This window comes from Bos javanicus, chromosome 4 (genome assembly GCF_032452875.1).
Source record: "Bos javanicus breed banteng chromosome 4, ARS-OSU_banteng_1.0, whole genome shotgun sequence".
In the NCBI taxonomy this organism is placed as follows: Eukaryota; Metazoa; Chordata; class Mammalia; order Artiodactyla; family Bovidae; genus Bos; species Bos javanicus.
In genome coordinates, this window is record NC_083871.1 from 15,717,990 (window position 1) to 15,737,330 (window position 19,341).

The 19,341-nt window shown below is 40.8% G+C and overlaps 1 protein-coding gene across 2 annotated transcripts in view; it reads right to left on the reverse strand.

Annotated features, from left to right (window-relative positions):
* Positions 1–19,341, reverse strand: part of ASNS (asparagine synthetase (glutamine-hydrolyzing)) — a 149,593-nt gene that overhangs the window by 19,039 nt on the left and 111,213 nt on the right. Inside the window, exon 1 of one of the 2 annotated variants that reach the window (XM_061413519.1) lies at positions 2,657–2,802. The exons of the other annotated variant lie outside the window; for it this stretch is intronic. The gene's annotated coding sequence lies outside the window, so the exon portion shown is untranslated. Of the gene's footprint in view, positions 1–2,656; positions 2,803–19,341 lie in introns of those variants that run through there. 2 annotated transcript variants of the gene reach the window in all.

Genomic DNA, 19,341 nt, shown 5'->3' on the forward strand with positions numbered 1-19,341 from the left:
AATAGAGCAGTATCTCTGATAAACAGCGTGGCAGCCTGGACAAACAGAGCAGTATCTCTGATAAACAACATGGCTTGTCTTTGTAGGCCAAGAAGCAAGTAAGTACTTCCTATACAAATACAAATGTTAATTACTTTTCTATTCAAATTCAGTTCTTAGCTGTAAAAATAGAGACATTTTATTTGGATGCAGTCAACTCCAAACAGTTACTTTACTTAGGTAAAAATCTAGAACTCTTGGAAACTATTTTGGTATTTTTTTGATGCAAATTTGTAGCAAATGCCTTGATAAATGTCATCAAAAAGTATATAAATATTCAAGTTACATTAATCACTTGGAACAACCGTCTGAAGACATTTCATTCATGTTAAAATGAACCACAGTAGGTGGGACAAACAGAGCAGTATCTCTGAAAAACAACGCGGTTCATCTTCGCAAGGCCAGAAGAACCATGGCCTTGTTAGGTCCTTCTCATGAGACCAGACCAAATACATGGAAAGCTGTATTAAAACAACCTGGAAAGAAGTATCACACGTTCTATGTGGACCCTTCCAGGCATTTGACCAAATGCCCATAATCAGATACAGGAACACCTTTGAGACACTGTCAGTTTGGTTGTTGTAATAAAGCAAGTCACGTGAACCTTTTGGTTTCCCAGTGCATATAAAAGTTTTATTTACACTATACTGTAGTCTATTTATTAAATGTGCAATAGCATGATGTCTAGCAATGTACATACTATAATTTAAAAATATTGCTAAAAAAAATGCTAACCATCATCTGAATCTTCAGCAAGTAGCAAGCTTTTTGCAACAGAAACTTCAAAGATCACTTGTCACAGATTTCGGTAATAAAATTTGAAGTTACCAAAATGCGACAGACAACACGAGCAAATGCTGTTGGGAAACATGGTGCCTATGCAGACTTGCCATGCACCTTCAATTTGAAGAAAAAAAAGCAGTACCTGCAAAGCACAACTAACCAGGTATGCTTGGATTTATTTTGAGATTTACTGGGAAAATTCAGTGTGATTTAAGTGAGTTGACTATCAATAAGCCATCTACCTCTGACTCTATACCAATGAAAAATAGGCTCTGAAAGTGCTTTGAAAATCACATGAGGTCATTAGTGAATCATTTCCCTAAGTCTTCTTAACACTATTTGGTGAATCCCACTAATTGTGCTATAGCAATACACTTAAGCACTCAATTGGAGGGAAAAGAGGGATGACAAATGACTGCAAAGCACACGTTTCTTCAGCAGGAAAAGCAAATTAAAACTATCACCAATTATTGATATTGGGATCTGTTTTACTTGCAAACATCCTACTTGGCAAGGCTTTTTCCCACTGCTGTTACCTGTTTCCAGTAATTTTCCATATTTCCTCATAAAAGTCTAAAGCAGTGCTGTCCAATGGAAATGTAAGCCACATATGTAATGCTTAATAAACTAGTAGCTCCATTAAAAGAGAAAAAAATTAAATTTTAAATAGATTTTAATACAATGTACTGAAAATAGTATTACTATTACTGCAACATGTAAAATCAGTACAAAAATACTGACAGGATATTTTACATTGCTTTTCTCTATTAAACCTCAATCCGGATTAGCCAGCATTTCCCGTTTTCAATACTCACATGTGGCTAATTGTTACTGAATAGGAGTGTTGTTTCAGCACATTTACTTAAACCAATACTTTAAGTGCTATGGTGAAGTTTAAGATCTCAGCAACTAACTCCTGCCTTCAAGACCTACTAAGTTACCTCTAATGAATCTTACAATATTGCGATCAATCAATGAAAAAGCTGAGTTACTGGTGCTCTTAAATTATTTGTCAAGCACCATGGGCAACAGACGGTTAGGAAATAATGTAGGCCACAGGGTGGGGGGCGGCGGGTGGGGGGGAGTGTTCCTTCACTCAAAATAATAACATTAATTTGAAGCCGTTCCTATAAAACAGATAACCATTGAGCCATGCCAGATTTTTTTTTTTGTTTTTGTTTGCCTTTTCCCTGACCGCGCCACCTGTCATCCCAAACCGATCTCTTCTGGGCAGGATTTGCTTAGCAAGTCACTTGTTGAGTCTTGCAACAAGAGGTCGGGGGAGGGGTAGCTAAGAGAAACCGAGTGGAAACCGGAGGTAAGGAGTATCCGAGGCCGTGACAGCTCAGCAGACTCCATGCAGGATCAGAGCCTAGGGAACGCGTGGCCCCGCGACTCCCAGCTGCACTCGGACCACGTGCTCCCTCCAGCCCATCAAGGGCAGGACCCTGGAAATGCAGAAATTTCCGCAGGTTTCGACGCAATATAATAACAATAACTTTAAAAAAAAAAGAAAGAAAGAAAGAAAGAAATTTACAGGCGCCAACTTAAACCGCCGCCGCCGCCTCTCCGGAGCGGCAGGGCCGCGACTCTGAGGGTCACGCGACCCCTCTCTTCCAGACCAGCGGAGGTCTTCCCACCCCAGCTGGCTCCCAGGTGCGCAACAATCGGCCCCGCCTCCCCGGCCTGGCTGGAGCTGCAGCATCCCGGGGTGCCGGGATCCGCGTCTGCCCACCCTTCGGGCGGGCCATGCTGCCGCACATCTTCCTACCTCTCCCGGGGCGGCCCTGCGGCACGCTGCAAGGGCGCCGCGACCCGCGGCTGCCGGGCCTACCTGGGCTCCGGTGGGGCGGGTGGGCTGGAAGGGCCCAGCTGCGGCTTGCAGGTTGCGGGTTTTCCTCTCACCCCTCACTTTATACCCTCCCAGCTCCTGTAATGCTTGCGGGAAGTTTCATCACTTCTGGAAAGACCAACCAACGCGCAGGGGCGTGGCCCGCGGGGCGTGAAGACGCTGTAGCCTGGCCAGGACAGGATGCAGAGCGATGGAGGCGGAGGAACGGCTCCCGCGTCTTAAAGCGTTAGTGCCTCTGCTGAAGGATAACCTCAGAGGTCTGGCCAGGTACGCCACTGACACGTAGGATGGCCTTACCTGCTGTTCTGACAATTCATTAAACTTTCGTACCTGGTTTGTTCTTAGCGAAATCATCAGTAACTGATTGCAATATGCCTTCTGCAGCGTATCTTCCTCATGTCCTCAATTGCCAAATGTTTAACACTTTATTTCTTCCTTACTATAAGACAGCATCTGATACATAGCTGTGGATACACATATATTTGCTAAATTAATAAATACTGAGGCAGATGGCTGAAAGGGTCTCCACCTTTTATTAAATGCAAGTTAGATTTCTTTAGGTTCTTCTACCTCAGACAGAGTTACATTTCTCCTCCCTCTGAGCATATGCTCAGTGTATTTGTCTTGTGACGGATTGTCAGACGTCTTATGGGGTTGTATTGGCGCTCAACCAGATTGTCACCTTGTTGGCTATGTCGACTTCTTCACCTTTTGAGTCCCAGGACCGGCTCAGTGGATACGTGTACTCGATTTGATTCAATTACTCATTACATTTGATCGTCGACAAGTTACGCTTTCTGGAAAAAGACTGAGTTCCATTCCAGTCTGAATTTTATGACTTATATAGTAATATGATCATTAGATACCTTCTATAACCTCTTTACATTTCCATCTTTAAAATAAGCAAATGAGAGACTACTAGAGGTCCTTCCAAATCCTGAAATTTTTAAGTACTAAAGTGATGAGAGTTCTAAAGAGTTATAGAACCCAAGGAGGGAAATCAATTTTTTCATCCCCACATTATCAACTATCTCATCAAAAAAACCCCATAGCATTGCAATCTGGTTATTTTTACATTAGACCCAGTTAGAAGAATATTATCCAAATTTACACACCTAATAGTTGTGGATCCAGGCTGTGAAGCCATGTTTGTCTGGATCCCCATGCCTTTTTCTTTTCATCACATCTGCCTGTGGAACAGAATGACAAGAAGATCTGGGTTATACTGGAAATGCTGACAGAGGAGAAAAGGGCTAATATAGCCTCTGTTATTTTTGCTAAACATGAATGATTTCTGTTCAGGACAAAATATATTTTCTATATTTCATCCCCATTCCTATATTGGAGAATTACCCTAAAATTAGACTTTTTCCTATTTATTATCTGCATGGAGACTCGCCATTTTAAAGGCACTGTTGAACTTCTAACAGTACTGCCCTCAAATTTATTATGCAGAACCGGGAAAGACATTCCCTCAGAAAAATACATTTAAGGCCTAATATTTCTTTGTAAGATTCAAGTCATGTTGATACATAAAACCAAAATAGATGAGTGGTCCCTAAACCTTTTAAGTACAAAGATTCCTTATAGAATTTTGTTTAAAAAGGTGTTCTTGACCTGCCCCCACAAGAAGGTAGAGCACTTTCAGTGTCTCTTTGATAGAGAAAACGCGCTGTGATAAAAATAAACGAGGCCCCATGACTTCATAACACTCTATGGTACATGTGTGTTTTATTGGTCACATCAGCACCAAAATAAATTAAGAAATAGTAAACTTACATGTGCAGAGACATACTGAGATCAGACTACAGTCAATGCTTGTCGAGGATACAGGTTTGATATCCTCATGTAATACATTCCCAACTAGTTCAGTAATTGCCAAGGATATAAATTCCCTAAGAACAGAGCATGTAGTAGACACAAGTTGATGGCAAAGATGTTAGAGGACTAAGTTCTTTATTTCCCTAAACTTTTCAGCATCAAATAGACTTTGCTATGTCCTATTCTGTATACTACAGGTTTCTCAGGTGGCTTAGTGTAAAGAATCCTCCTGCCAATGCAGGAGACTTAAGAAACTCAGGTTCAATACCTGGGTTGGGAAGATCCCTTGGAGTAGGAAAAGGCAACCCACTCCAGTATTCTTGCCTAGAAAATCCCATGGACAGAGGAGCCTGGTGGGCTACAGTCCATGTGGTTGCAGAGTCAGACTGACTGAGCAACTGAGTACACACACATACCCTATATATTAGTACTATCTCAAACCTAAGGACAATTTGGAAAGTAGGTTTTCTACCCACATTTTACAATGTAAAAATATGAGAAATTGAGGGATTTAGCCACACACATACTGTTTGAATTGAATCATAAAGAATTGAATCATAATAGTATAAATCCCATTTCCCTTTCCACCTCATCTAGGTAGCAGAAGACAGATATCATTTGATATGTTACCTGGTGTGGTTGGTGGTACTGTACTGGATGTCTTTTGCTTGTCCCTTCAGAGCCACTTTCAAGCTTATGCCCTGGCTTCCCTGCCCTCCTCTTTCACTGGGAGTGGCTAAATGGTTCTACTTCAAGGAGCTGCAGAGGGTGGGAAGGAGAAGGTCATCTCTTTTCCTGCCTCACCCACCACAGAGCTCCTCTCCTGCAGCTCCTGTGTGCTGACCGCTTTTCCTCCTTACCGGCAGATTCCAGGCGCTGCTACCTCCTCACCTCCTTCAGGCCTAGCCCTGAGGTGCCGAGCCATCCTGCTTTCCCAAACCCTGTCCACACTTCTGATCAGTCCTAACTGGAGTGTGCCATCTGCTTCCTATCACAGCCTGACCCCACACATCGGTCTTAAGTCATAACACTGAGTTTGTGGTGGATTAGACTACAGTGGAAGCTTCCCAGATGGCTCAGCCATAAAGAACCCGCCTGCCAATGCAAGGGACATGGGTTCTATCCCTGGGTGGGGAAGATCCTCTGGAGAAGGAAATGGCAATCCACTCCAATATTCTGAGAAATCCCACGGACAGGGGAGCCTGGTGGGTTACAGTCCATAGGGTCACAAAGAGTTAGACTTAGCAACTAAACATCAACAACAAACTAGCGTGGAAAATGATTCATATTCTCTCAATTATCCAATGCAAATGAAAACTAAATTATGTTGGCCTGTTTTCCCATGTCTCATCTCATTCTGAGATAATGATCTTATCTCATTCTGAGATAATGATCTTATCTCATTCTGAGATAATGATCTTATCTCATTATCGAATACTGAAATCTCATGCTAAAAGCTGCCAGGGAGCATTTAAAATTATTTGACCTTCAGTCCCTAAGAAATCAGAATAAAAACCTCCTCTGTCAAGTAAAACCTGTATGCCTGTTCCCCATCCCCAAAATGTAATTGGCAACACAAGACTGTATTTGTTAAGCCTTGAGAGCATTAATTAAAATAAAGTCTTTAAATATCTTTTAAATATCTACTAAATTGTTTTTGCTCAATCTTTTTGTAGGTAGGTCCATTTTCTAGAATTTAAAAACTATATAATTGTTAGACAATTACATGATAGTACCTGTCCTTGAGTATGTAATTGACTAAGAAAAAGTACATGATAATAAAAAGCTTCATTGATGTTAATAACACCTTAAAGTAAATTCCTGTTGAATTTAGTAATGGTGAGTTGCAGTGGAATAAGTGAGAAGAATAGAATGTTCTCCACTCTCTATAATCAACCGGATGAAGCTTTCCTTGTGGTCCTCAGGAAAATGAATCCTTCCTTCCTATGGCTCGCACTTGACTTACAGTTGATGTTCCAGCCTTATAATGTTGGTAACTGAATAGAGGTATGAGTCTCCTAGCTAGCTGTGAGTTCCTAACAGTCCCATCAAAGCATGTTAATGATGCTAGGTTAGGAAACTAGAATATTGAAGTCTATTCACAAGTATACAAATAGTTTATGTCTCTTGATCTTCTTGGGTTTCCACATCTGTAAAATAATGATGCTGAAATAAACAAACTTTGGTGTTTCTTCTACTCTTACAATTCTGTTAAAATTAAACAGACATGAGCTATTTACAGCATTCCAGTGTAGGAGTTCAGATCAGTAAGTGTTAATTTTTCATCTAAGAAACCCTTACATTTACCTTTCAAATAAGATTTCCCCTTATTTAAAGATAATTGAGAATCAGAGATAGGACAGGACTTGGTATCACAGAGTTATCAGGATTTGAACTCAAAGGGATCCCAACCCAGAATCCCTTGTCCACAACCTTGGCCTCTTGTCTGGGAGACTGATCTATATAAGAAGATTATCCTTTTTATTTCAGGGTCCAAGTGAGATCCAGGTTGTGCTGTGTTAAAATATAGCATATTATCAAGTATAATCTCTTTTCCGATCTTCACATGCATTTTTTATTGGAAGCTAACGGCAACCCACTCCAGTACTCTTACCTGGAGAATCCCAGGGATGGAGGAGCCTGGTAGGCTGCCATCTATGGGGTCGGTCAGAGTCCGACACAACTGAAGCAACTTAGCAGCAGCAGCAGCAGCAGCAACAAAGGAGCAGAGTCACTTTTAAAATTGTTTTAGTTCAGCTATTAAGGCTGTAGAGATAGTTCCTTCTACTCCTGTTTTGAAAAGACTCTGGAATAGGTGTCCTCATCCTTCTCTGTTCCCACTTGCCCATCCCCACTCGGTCACTCACATTTTACCCAACTCTATGATGTAAAATCAATATCCCCTATATGCAGGATCCCCAGCCAGAGAACAGCTCTAGCTGAGAATATTAATCAAAACAAGAGTTTCACATGAGAATAATCTTGTTGTATGTAGTTCTAAACAAGAATGTCTTTTTTAATGTCAAAATATTGAGCAGTTTATACATATAACAATTGTTGTATGTCAGCCTTCCGTTGATTGAGAAATATGTGATAAGCCACTTAAAATTCAGTGAAGACTTTGAAACTCATTTTGTGTTCTTCAGCATGTAAGAGTGTCCTCATATATCATATATTAATAATTGATCATGTGCGTTCTTGATGCCTCTGATAGGCGAGAGTGGCAAGGGCAAGTATAGAGTGATGTTGTAAATAGAATGGAAAGGACAATGGAGGTGACAAGGGTCATGAGACGTTCATGAGTGCAATGAAATGATCAGATTGACTTTTTCAAGAGCTAACCTCAACAACTGTGGGGAGAACCAACTGCAATGGGGAGCCTACCAGCAGGAAGTCAATGAGAAAGCAGAGGAGAATGTCAGCGGCACTGGGATGCAGAACCTGATGGATGTGGAGACAGTGGGTATGAGGGAGAGGGAGAGGGAAAATCCAGAACAGTCTAAATTTGGGCACTTGATTGAAAGAGAAACCACAATAGGAAATAAGGAATATCAGAGGAGGAAATATTAGAACAGGTGCATCTACAGGGGAGGGAAGAGGTTGGGATATGTTTAGGTTAGTACCTATTAAGATAGAAATGCCTGCATGCATGCTAAGTTACTTTAGTCTTGTCCAACTCTTTGTGACCTAATGGACTGGAGCCCACCAGGCTTCTCTGTCCATGGGATTCTCCAGGCAAGAATACTGGAGCAGTGGCCTGAGCTATGTCCATTAGGCAGTTGGATGGATATGCCAGTTTAAAACTAGGGAGATCTGAGTTAGACTTTTAGATGACAATAAAGCATAGTAAAGTACAACAGCTTTAGAGTCAGACAGACAGTAAGTTCAATCAAAGCTCTGCCATTTGCTAACTCCCTGGGATTGGGGCAAGATTGAGCCTTATTGAGCAAAAACTTGCCCATTTGAAAATGAGGATAGTAATATTCAGAGGAGTTTTTAGTGTGGGTGGAAGGCAGACAAGGCAGATAAAGAAATTAGCAAAGTGCCTGACACATAATAGTGAAATCTCAGTAAATGTTAGATGCTATTATTATTACATAGGTTATTGAACCACGAATAGAGGTAAAAACTGAAACCAAAGGATTGGATGTGATAATTGTGGGAGGGAGTCCATGAGAGACAACGCTCAAAGGCAAGGCCTTGGAGATGCCAACACTGAAGAGGCGGGCAGGGCAGGAGCAGGCGAAACGGACTGAGAAGGTGTAGAGGTTAGGGAAAGGAGAGTCAGGAGAGAGTGCTGGCCTGAAGGCTGACGGAAGAGCTGCAACAAGTAGGAGGAGGGGTCAAAATCATCGCATTAAGGAGTTATGGAGCAGAAAATTAACCATTAGCTCTCTTAATGAGGACGTTGCTGTTGACCTGAACAAACAGTGCTTTGAAGGAAGGGTAGAGGCAGTTCACTGAAACAGCATTCAGCAGTCCTAGGAGTCTAAAGCTTAATGACTAAAAATAGACATGTAATTATAAGAATATGTAATCCAGCTTAAAACCAGGAAGGGGCTAAATAGTAGTATTAACACAGCTGAAATGGTTCTCTCCAGGAACTTTTCCCTCAGTGTGTGATCACGCTATTATTTCTCTCACCTTACAAACAGCAACAAATTCTTGACTCTGTAATTCTATTTCTCTGTCTACTGCTCCATCTCTCTTTTTAACCTCACAGCAAAATTCTTCCAATGGCTGAAATTGCCCATCTCCAACTTTCTTCTACACTCACTCCAAAAGGACTTCTCTCCCATATGCCACAAAAATTACTATTGTCTGAGAGTCACCAGTACCCTGACATTTCAAAGTCCAAGGGTCATTTCTTAGTCCTCACCTTAGTTGACCTTTTAGCAACATTTGAGAGTCAATCATTGTCCTTTAAATGCTTAGCTTTCAGGATTCATATTCTCTTCATTTCCCTCTCTTTTTACTAGGCACTATGTCTGCTTTGCTGGTTCTTTATCATCATCTTGATTCCTTAATACCAGAGAGCCCTACAGTTTAGTCCTTGGACACCCTTATTATTATTTTCTTAATCCACAGTCATTATTCACTCAGTAATCTAACCTAGTATCATGACTTTAAAAATATTTGCATGCTGATCCCCAAATTTATATTGTAAACTTAGATCTTTCCAGAAATTCCAGAGTACTATATCCATCTTCATTTCAGCATTTCCACTTGAAATATTTTAAAAACTGTACATTTTTGAGCTGTGTATCAACTAAATCAATGCTTGTTAACCCCTTCAAGCATGTGGAACTCTTCCTAACTTAAATTTTAAACAAGTCACATGAGAGTAGTTGTAATTGGCTATCCATTGACAGCAAAATGTATAAAGAAACAACCGACTATGACACATTAAGTTTATATTTCATTCACCATTATATTCACTTGAAAAACATTTTATAGATGTATCAATTACATTACTTGTAGACAATGAAACAGCGGCATCCACATTCACTAATTCCTTGCTATAAAATTACCGAACTCCCCAGATCTGTGCCCCACAAGTTGAAAAACACAACTGGATTACCAACTAATTCATAAACATATCCAAATGTGGATACCTTCAAGGCAGAGCTTACTACTTAAATCGTATCAACAGAAAGGTTGACACTTGGGTGTCCCAGGTGGTACAGTGGTAAAGAATCTGCCTGCCAATGCATGAGATGCAGGAGATGTGCGTGAGATCCCTGCGTTGGGAAGAGCCCCTGGTGAAGCAAATGACAACCCACTCCAGTATTCTTGCCTGGGAAATTCCATGGGACAAAGGAGCCTGGCAGGCTATATAGTTCATGGGTTCCAAAGAGTCAGACACAATTAAGCAACTAAGCACATAGCCTAGCTGTCTGATTCCTTGTTTCTCTTCATTTCAATACAACTACTTATAGGGATTCTCTTTACAAGCATTGGGGCTTCCCTGATAGCTCAGTTGGTAAAGAATCTGCCTGCAACACAGGAGACCCCAGTTCAATTCCTGGGTCAGGAATATCTGCTGGAGAACAGATAGGCTACCCACTCCAGTATTCTTGGCCTGGAAAATCCCCCTGTATAGTCCGTGGGGTCACAAAGAGTTGGACGCAACTGAGCGACTTTCATTTACAAGCATTACAATTCAGAATGCGAAAAACAGAAATCTTCCTGTTTAACCCTCTCATCTTCAGTCTTCTCTCATGATTTCCTGAAAGTATCACCAGCATCTGCTCACATCCGAAATACAGTTCAAAGGTCAAATAGCAGAAGATAAAATTTGAAAATACCCAATACACCATTAAATTGCCATGGTTTTGCTTTGTGATATTTTGACTGCAATTTAAAACTCACTTCCCTTTGTGTAAGTCAATAAAAGAATGATTAACATGGTAAAAGACACTTCTTAAAAAAATTAAGAAGGCAGTAAGATGTAGGATGGAACTGTAGTGTGGAGAGACTAAAAGCAAGGAGACTAGTTTGGAGGTGACAGGTAATGGAAGCAGCAGTACAAACATCTCCCAGCTAAATTCCACAGGATTTGGAGCCAAGAGGATAAGGAAAATGAAGGAGCAGAAGGATTCCAGGATGACTCCCAAATGTCTATCTTTGTGTGAATGGTGACATATTAACAATATCTGAAATACAAGAAGGGGAGATTTGAGAGAATGTAGGTTCAGTTTGTTCATGTCAAAGTCAAAGTTTCTGGTAGGCATCTAGGTGATGACCCAACAGAAAGCTGAACATAAGTATCAAGTTCATCATTGTATTAACAGCATGCATCAAAACCATCTACCAAGATTTTTTATTCAGTAACAGTGAAAAAGGACAAAGAGCATCTCTATTTAAAACACTTTCATTGATGTCTCTGTAGTGCCCTAAAGGTGAAAAGCCCTGGTCTCCAGTCTAAGACCAAAACTGGGGTTGGTATTATATTGGGTGGCGTATGGTAAGTTTAAAACGATAGTTTGTAGTCATATCTAAGACCAAATCCCAGATCTTTCAAGCTGTGATTTGAACGAAGAATGTAACATTTTGGAGTAAAACAGGAATACTATTAAGAGCCTTTCAAGGTTGTTATAAGATTTAAGTGAGATTAAAAAATATGAAGAAATAAAAACAGTTCTCAACATATAATTGCTCAAAAAATGGTACATTTTAAGAGTCGTAAGATTGCTTTGAGAACAGAATTAATCATCCTGGGAGGACAAAAGAGGTGGGAAATAAAGGGCAGGCCTTAGAAATGCCAACATTTTAGGAGTAAGGAGAAGAATGATCAAGCAAGAGGCGAGGCCAGAGGAAATCCATGCAGAGTAGTAAACTAGACGCAGTGGAGAAAACTGTTTCAATAGTCATGGGACAGGCCAATAGCATCAATTTCAGGAGTCAGGAAGACTAAAATAAAAAGTATATCGTAGGACTGGAAGAGGAGGAATTCACTGGGGACCGAACAACAATTCTGGTAGAACTGTGAATCTGATGAGTCCTCTTGACTACACCCTTAGAGATGGCACCTGAAGCTGATCTCTAAACAGGCTTGGGACCAGACTTTGGTTTTAGTTTCTGGTTGATTTTTCATGTAAGGTGGTTGTCAGAGCACCTAAGGGACAGAGGACTTGAACTTTATCAACCTAACAGAAAAGAGTGAATATATGATTCTATGTCTCTTGGTACACATGGTAGAATGTGACCTAAGGATACCTTTCATTAATACCCAGGTCAAGATTTTTCAGAAACTATAATTTTCTACCAAAACCATTCATTAGGGTAATCTTTGGGGCTTCCCTGGTGGCTCAGATGGTAAAGAATCTGCCTGCAATGCAAGAGACCTGGTTTGATCCCTAGGTTGAGAAGATCCCCTGGAGAAGGGAATCACTACCCACCCCACTGTTCTTGCCTGGAGAATCCCATGGACAAAGGAGCCTCGCAGGCTACAGTCCATGGGGTTGCAAAGAGTTACAGACAACTGAGCAACTAACACTTTCAGACTTTCAGGGTGATCTTTGGCTTTGGCCTGCTGTGTATTCCCTCCTTTTCTGTGGTGCAGTTTTGAGATGCAGCAAAAAGAAGAGAAGCAAAAGGCAAAGGAGAAAAGGAAAGATATACCCAACTGAATGCAGAGTTCCAAAGAATAGAAAGGAGAGATAAGAAAGCCTTCCTCAGTTATCAATGTGAAGAAACAGAGGAAAACAATAGAATGGGAAAGACTAGAGATCTCTTCAAGAAAATTAGAATACCAAGGGAATATTTCATGCAAAGATGGGCACATTAAAGGGCAGGAATGGTATGGACCTAACAGAAGCAGAAGATATGAAAAAGAGGTGGCAAGAATACACAGAACTACACAAAAAAGATCTTAATGACCCTGATAACCACGATGGTGTGATCACTCACCTAGAGACAGACATCCTGGAATGTGAAATCAAGTGGGCCTTAGGAAGCATCACTATTAAAAAAACTAGTGAAGGTGATGGAATTCCAGTTGAGCTATTTCAAATCCTAAAATACGATGCTGTGAAAGTGCTGCACTCAATATGCCAGCAAACCTGGAAAACTCAGCAGTGGCCACAGGATTGGAAAAGGTCAGTTTTCATTCCAATCCCAAACAAAGGCAATGCCAAGAATGTTCAAACTACCACACAATTGCACTCATCTCACATACTAGCAAAGTCAAAGTGAAAGTGACTGAGCCATGTCTGATTCTTTATGACCCCAGTCCATGGAATTCTTGAGGCCAGAATACTGGAATGGGTAGACTTTCCCTTCTCCAGGGGATCTCCCCAACCCAGGGATCAAACCCAGGTATCCTGCATTGCAGGCATATTCTTTACTACTAGCTGAGCCACAAGAGAAGGCCAAGAATACTGGAGTGGGTAGCCTACCCTTTCTCCAATGGATCTTCCCAACCCAGGAATTGAACTGGGGTCTCCTGCGTTGCAGGTGGATTCTTTACCAATTGAGCTATCAGGGAAGCCCCATGCCAGCAAAGTAATGCTCAAAATTCTCCAAGTGAAGCTTCAACAGTATGTGAACCGAGAACTTACAGATGTTTAAGCTGGATTTACAAAAGGCAGAGGAACCAGAGATCAAATTGCCAACATCTGCTGGATCACTGAAAAAGCAAGAGAATTCCATAAAAACATCTACTTCTGCTTTATTGACTATACCAAAGCCTTTGTGTGGATCATAACAAACTATGGACAATTCTTAAGAGATGGAAATACCAGACTATCTTACCTGCCTCATGAGAAATCTATATACAGATCAAGAAGCAACAGAACCAGACATAGAACAATGGACTGGTTGAAAATTGGGAAAGGAGTACATCGAGGCTGTATATTGTCACCCTGCTTATTTAACTTATATGCAGAGTATATCATGAGAAATGCCGGGCTGGATGAAGCACAAGCTGGAATCAAGATTGCCGGGAGAAATATCAATAACCTCAGATATGCAGATGACACCACTGTTACGGCAGAAAGCGAAGAGAAACTAAAGAGCCTCTTGATGAAAGTTAATGAAGAGAGTGAAAAAGTTGGCTTTAAACTCAACATTCATAAAACTAAGATCACGGCATCTGGTCCCATCACTTCATGGCGAATAGATGGGGAAACAATAGAAACAGTGACAGACTTTATTTTGGGGGGCTCCAAAATCACTGCAGATGGTGACTGCAGCCATGAAATTAAAAGATACTTGCTCCTTGGAGGAAAAGTTATGACCAACCTAGACAGCATATTAAAAAGCAGAGACATTACTTTGCTGTCTAGTCAAAGCTATGGTTTTTCCAGTAGTCATATATGGATGTGAGAGTTGAACTGTAAAGAAAGCTAAGTGCTGAAGAATTGATGCTTTTGAACTGTGGTGTTGGAGAAGACTCTTGAGAGTCCCTTGGACTGCAAGGAGATCCAACCAGTCCATCCTAAAGGAAAACAGTCCTGAATATTCATTGGAAGGACTGATGCTGAAACTGAAACTCCAATACTTTGGCCACCTGATACGAAGAGCTGACTCACTGGAAAAGACCCTGATGCTGGGAAAGATTGAAGCCAGGAGAAGGGGACGACAAAGGATAAGATGGTTGGATTGCATCACCAACTGGATGGACATGAGTTTGAGCAAGCTCTGTAAGTTGGGGATGAACAAGAAGCCTGGTGTGCTGCAGTCTGTGGGGGTCTCAAAGAGTCGGACCCGACTGAGCAACTGAACTGAACTGAAAGTCTGATTATAAATTCAGAGTGTGTGTTTTATTTTATACAATGTGCTAGCTTTATTCATGCCTGACTTTTTGTAACCCCATGGGACTGTACCCACCAAGCTCCTCTGTCCAGGGGATTCTCCACTGGAGTGGGTTGCCATTTCCTTCTCCAGGGTATCTTCCCAACCTAGAGATTGAACTCGCATCTCTTACATCTCCTGCATTAGCAAGTGGATTCTTTTCCACTAGGGCCACCTGGAAAGCCACAACAATTTGGTGTAATTTGGGAGGTGATGTGAGACAAAGGGGAGAAGGCAATGGCACCCACGCCAGTACTGCTGCCCGGAAAATGCCATGGATGGAGGAGCCTGGTAGGCTGCAGTCCATGGGGTCACTGAGAGTCAGACACGACTGAGCGACTTCACTTTCACTTTTGCCTTTCATGCATTGGAGAAGGAAATGGCAACCCACTCCAGTGTTCTTGCCTGGAGAATCCCAGGGATGGAAAAGCCTGGTAGGCTGCAGTCCATGGGGTGGCACAGAGTCAGACACGACTGAAGCAACTTAGCAGCAGCAGCAGCAGTGAGACAAAGACCTTGAAAATGGCAAAGGTGAAGCCCAGGGTGGGGACATGTGAGTTCAGGGTAGGATTTTTTGGCGCTTTACTTTAGGTTCTCTCCTAAGTCTCCTCTGCATGTCCCCTTAGCAATACTATGAGTAAACTCTATCCTTGCAGAGTTTTCTGTTCAAAAAGACTTTGTTTGGGGGGAGGATTATAAACTGAATCTGTCTAGTTATTCTTCCTGCTTCTTAGCTTTGCTATATGATCCCTTCAAAATGGGTGTTCTGTTTCTTGATGTTTATCTAGCTCAATTTTCTTCAGTTTTCTTCAATCCAAGGTTTAAGAAGGTCTCACCCCTGCCAGGTGCGTGTAAAATCATCATTGTCTCGGGATTATAGCAGAAACTCTCAAAATACAGTCTTCAATGAGATAAAAACTATTTTCTTAGTAATACTAAGACACAATCTGACTCATTCTCTCATCAATGTACAGAGTATGAACTATTTATTGATATAGTTTCAGATTCCACACTACAACCAACCTTTAGAAACTATATTTGTCAAGTCTGGTGTAGTATCAAAGAATAATTTCCACCAGTATCTCAAAAGGCCACTAAAATACTCCTCCCTTTCCATCTACATATCTGCATGATTCTCTTCATATACTTAGGCCAAACAACACGTCACAGTAGACTGAGAAGAGAAGCAGACATGAGAGTTCAACTGTCTCCTAAGCTAGATACAAAAGAGATTTGTAAAATATATAAACAATGCTGTTTTTAATCACTATTTTGTAGAGGGGAAATTAAAAGTATCTCTCATAAAATTATGATTTATGTTAATATATAAAATTTTATTGTCATTCTAAAATGAACCAAGAATCCATTTTTTAAAAATCCTCAGTTCTAACTTTTTATACCATAAATATTGATAGATATATTCCACCTAAAAAAAAAAAAATCACCTAAATAGATACACCTATATCTGTATCTTTGAGCCAAACTGTTAGAACACAGTTGCAAGTCAGAATTAATAAAAATCCAGGGCTAAAATTGATTTTTTTTTCCCCCAAAGATCTGCCACACTTGTTACTTGGAATTTGCCTGGCTTATTGCTCTTATAAAACAGGGAGCTTCTACATTGTTTACATCTCTTTTAGGAGGAATTATAAATTGTTGTTATTTGATTTCCAACCTTCTGCCCACCATGCTTTAACTGTATACTGTTTTTCTCTTCTTTTGCCCAGATGATGTCAAATACAATACCTGAAAAAGACATTTTACTCCAGATACATGTTAAATTAATGATGGGTAGGATAATTTTTAATCACTCCTCAGCAGGTTCTCTAAAGCCTTCTTTTTGATCCTCAGGCAAATCCCTGTTCCCTCTGTGTACCATAGACCAAAAGAACGTTTAAATCCTGAATTAAAAACTCTGGGTAAAGTCCAGGTATGAATAAGCTTGAAGACTTCCTCTAGATGACTGGTATGCAGCCAGTGCTATGAATTTCTGGCAGTCACTCCAGATAAAGAAAATATTTTTATTCATCATGGTATCCAGCAGTACCAGCCCAAAATCCAGAATTAAGAAGATTCTCACTTGTATGTTCCATTCAATCCCTTCAACATTTTATTACCATTTGATTGAACGTCAATTTTCTATTACTAGGGATAGACAATACTAAGCTAGGAGAAGACTCCTCAGGGTCATCCCAATTATATAACAATTGTATGATGTGTCCAATAGACCTAGCATGGCCTCTTGGTATTTTCATGTTTGTGGAATAATGGGCTAGGCTAAATAAGAGTTGGGGCTCTTCCTGGTGGCTCAGCGGTAAAGAATCTGCCTGCCAATGCCTGCCAATGCAGGAGACGTGGGTTCAATTCCTGGGTTGGGAAGATCATCTGGCTAAGGAAATGGCAACCCACTCCAGTATTCTGGCCTGGAAATCCCATGGACAGAGGAGCCTGGCAGGCTATAGTCCATGGGATCACAAGAAGTCAAACACAACTTAGTGACTAAACAACAACAACAAGTAAGGGTTAAGTTTCCTCCAGCCTTAGAATTTTGAGCACTAAATGGAAGTGCACTATTTGGGCACATGGTACCATAGAAAAATAAATCAATATTTGTTAATTTTTTCAAGTTTAATGCTATCTTATTTAAACTCCCAATAACCTTACAAAATAGGCTCTGTTCCCGTGTGGAAGGTAAGGAAACTGAGGTGTAATATTTGGTGAGTTTGTATACAATTTTTAATCCAAGTAAGTCCAAGTCCAGAGCTCAGTCTCCTCTCTCACCACCCTTTATCAACACTGGTGATCAATACTTGTCAATTTTAGGTAATGGACCTACAAATTGAAAGTCAAAGAAAAAAGTTTTATGTTCTTTTGTGGTTCACAGTCTTGGCTATGGATGAATACTATAAAGAAAGTGAAAGTGAAGTCGCTCAGTTGTATCCGACTCTTTGCTACCCCATAGAATGTAGCCCACCAGGCTCCTCTGTCCATGGGATTTTCCAGGCAAGGGCACTGGAGTGGGTTGCCATTTCCTTCTCCAGGGGATCTTCCCAACCCAGGGATCGAACTCTGGTCTCCTGCATTGCAAGCAGACGCTTTACCATCTGAGCCACTAGGGAAGCCCCTAGAACAGTAGATGCTGGGATCTTAACCTCAAACAATGAATCCAGAGTTCTAGAGAGGAGCCCAGACATGGGTAATTTCAAATTTTCTCTCCTGACACATATGGGTATTGAAGTGAGAATAACCGATCTGTGTTCAGAACATTTAGGAATAAGAACTTGCAAAGCACTACAAAAATGACAGCTGTTGCTCAATATGGTGGAATTCTGCACATTTTTTCCTTTCTGTTTTCATATGTTTTATTACAACATTCTTTGTATACTAAACTTGGAAAATATTAGCTATGCATGCATGGGTGCTCAGTCACTTAGGTCATGTCTGACTCTTTGAGACCCCATGGACTGCAGCCCATCAGATTCCTCTGTCCATGTGATTATCCTGGCAAGAATATTGGAGTGGGTTGCCATTTCCCCCTCCAGAAATATTAACTATAATTGCTTATAAGAAAAACAAATGCCTTCTGAATGGAGACCAAATAGCAAGAGAGACAGTGCCTGGACAGGGAGACGGAGAGGGAGCTGTGATGAATGTGGACAGAGAAATGTCATCACAGGGAAGCCCTTTGTCCTGCCACCCCTCCTCCAACTCTGTCCAATCCCAGCCCACAACCAAGCGTTCACCTTGGCACCTATGTGAGGAAGAGCAGTGGGGCTGTGAACTCTGCAAGGCCAAGTGTGCCCTTGACAGATATGGGCACTGTGTGTGATGAGAGGGAGCAGGAGGGATCCTGCTCCCTGCTCTCCCTTTTGAAACTCCCATCTCCTTTAAGCCACTCAACAACCTTACAAAGTCAATATTTATATTAAGGCAAGGATCTAGAAAAATTGGAACCTGCAGACATTTGGTGGGAATGTAAAATGGTTCAGCCACAGTGGAAAACATTTTGGTAGTTCTTCAAAAAGTTAATTATCGAGTTACCGTCTGACCCGGCTATGTACTCCCCCAAACTGAAAACAGGTACTCAGAGAAGTACATATACAAGAATGTTCATAGTAACATTGTTCACAGAAGCCAAAATGTGAAAACAGATCAAATGTCCTTCAATGGGTGAATGAATAAACAAACTGTGGTATATACATGCAACAGAATATAGGTGCAAATTTAGGTACAAATTGGAATGAAGTACTGATACACATTACAACATGAATGCACCTCAGAAGCACTATGCATAAGTGAAAGAAGCCAAACAAAGGTCACATACTATATCATCCAATTATATAAAATATTCTAAATAGACAAATTCACTTAGAATGCAGAAGAGTGATGGCCAGATATTCAGGAGAGGAGTGGGAAGAAACTGCTTAAAGGGTAAGAGGTCTAACTTTGGAGTGAGGGAAATATTTTAGAATCAATATGTGTGGGGGTTGCAAAACGTTGTAAAGAAAAATAATAAAAATAATTTAAATTAAAAAATAATAACTGTGGGA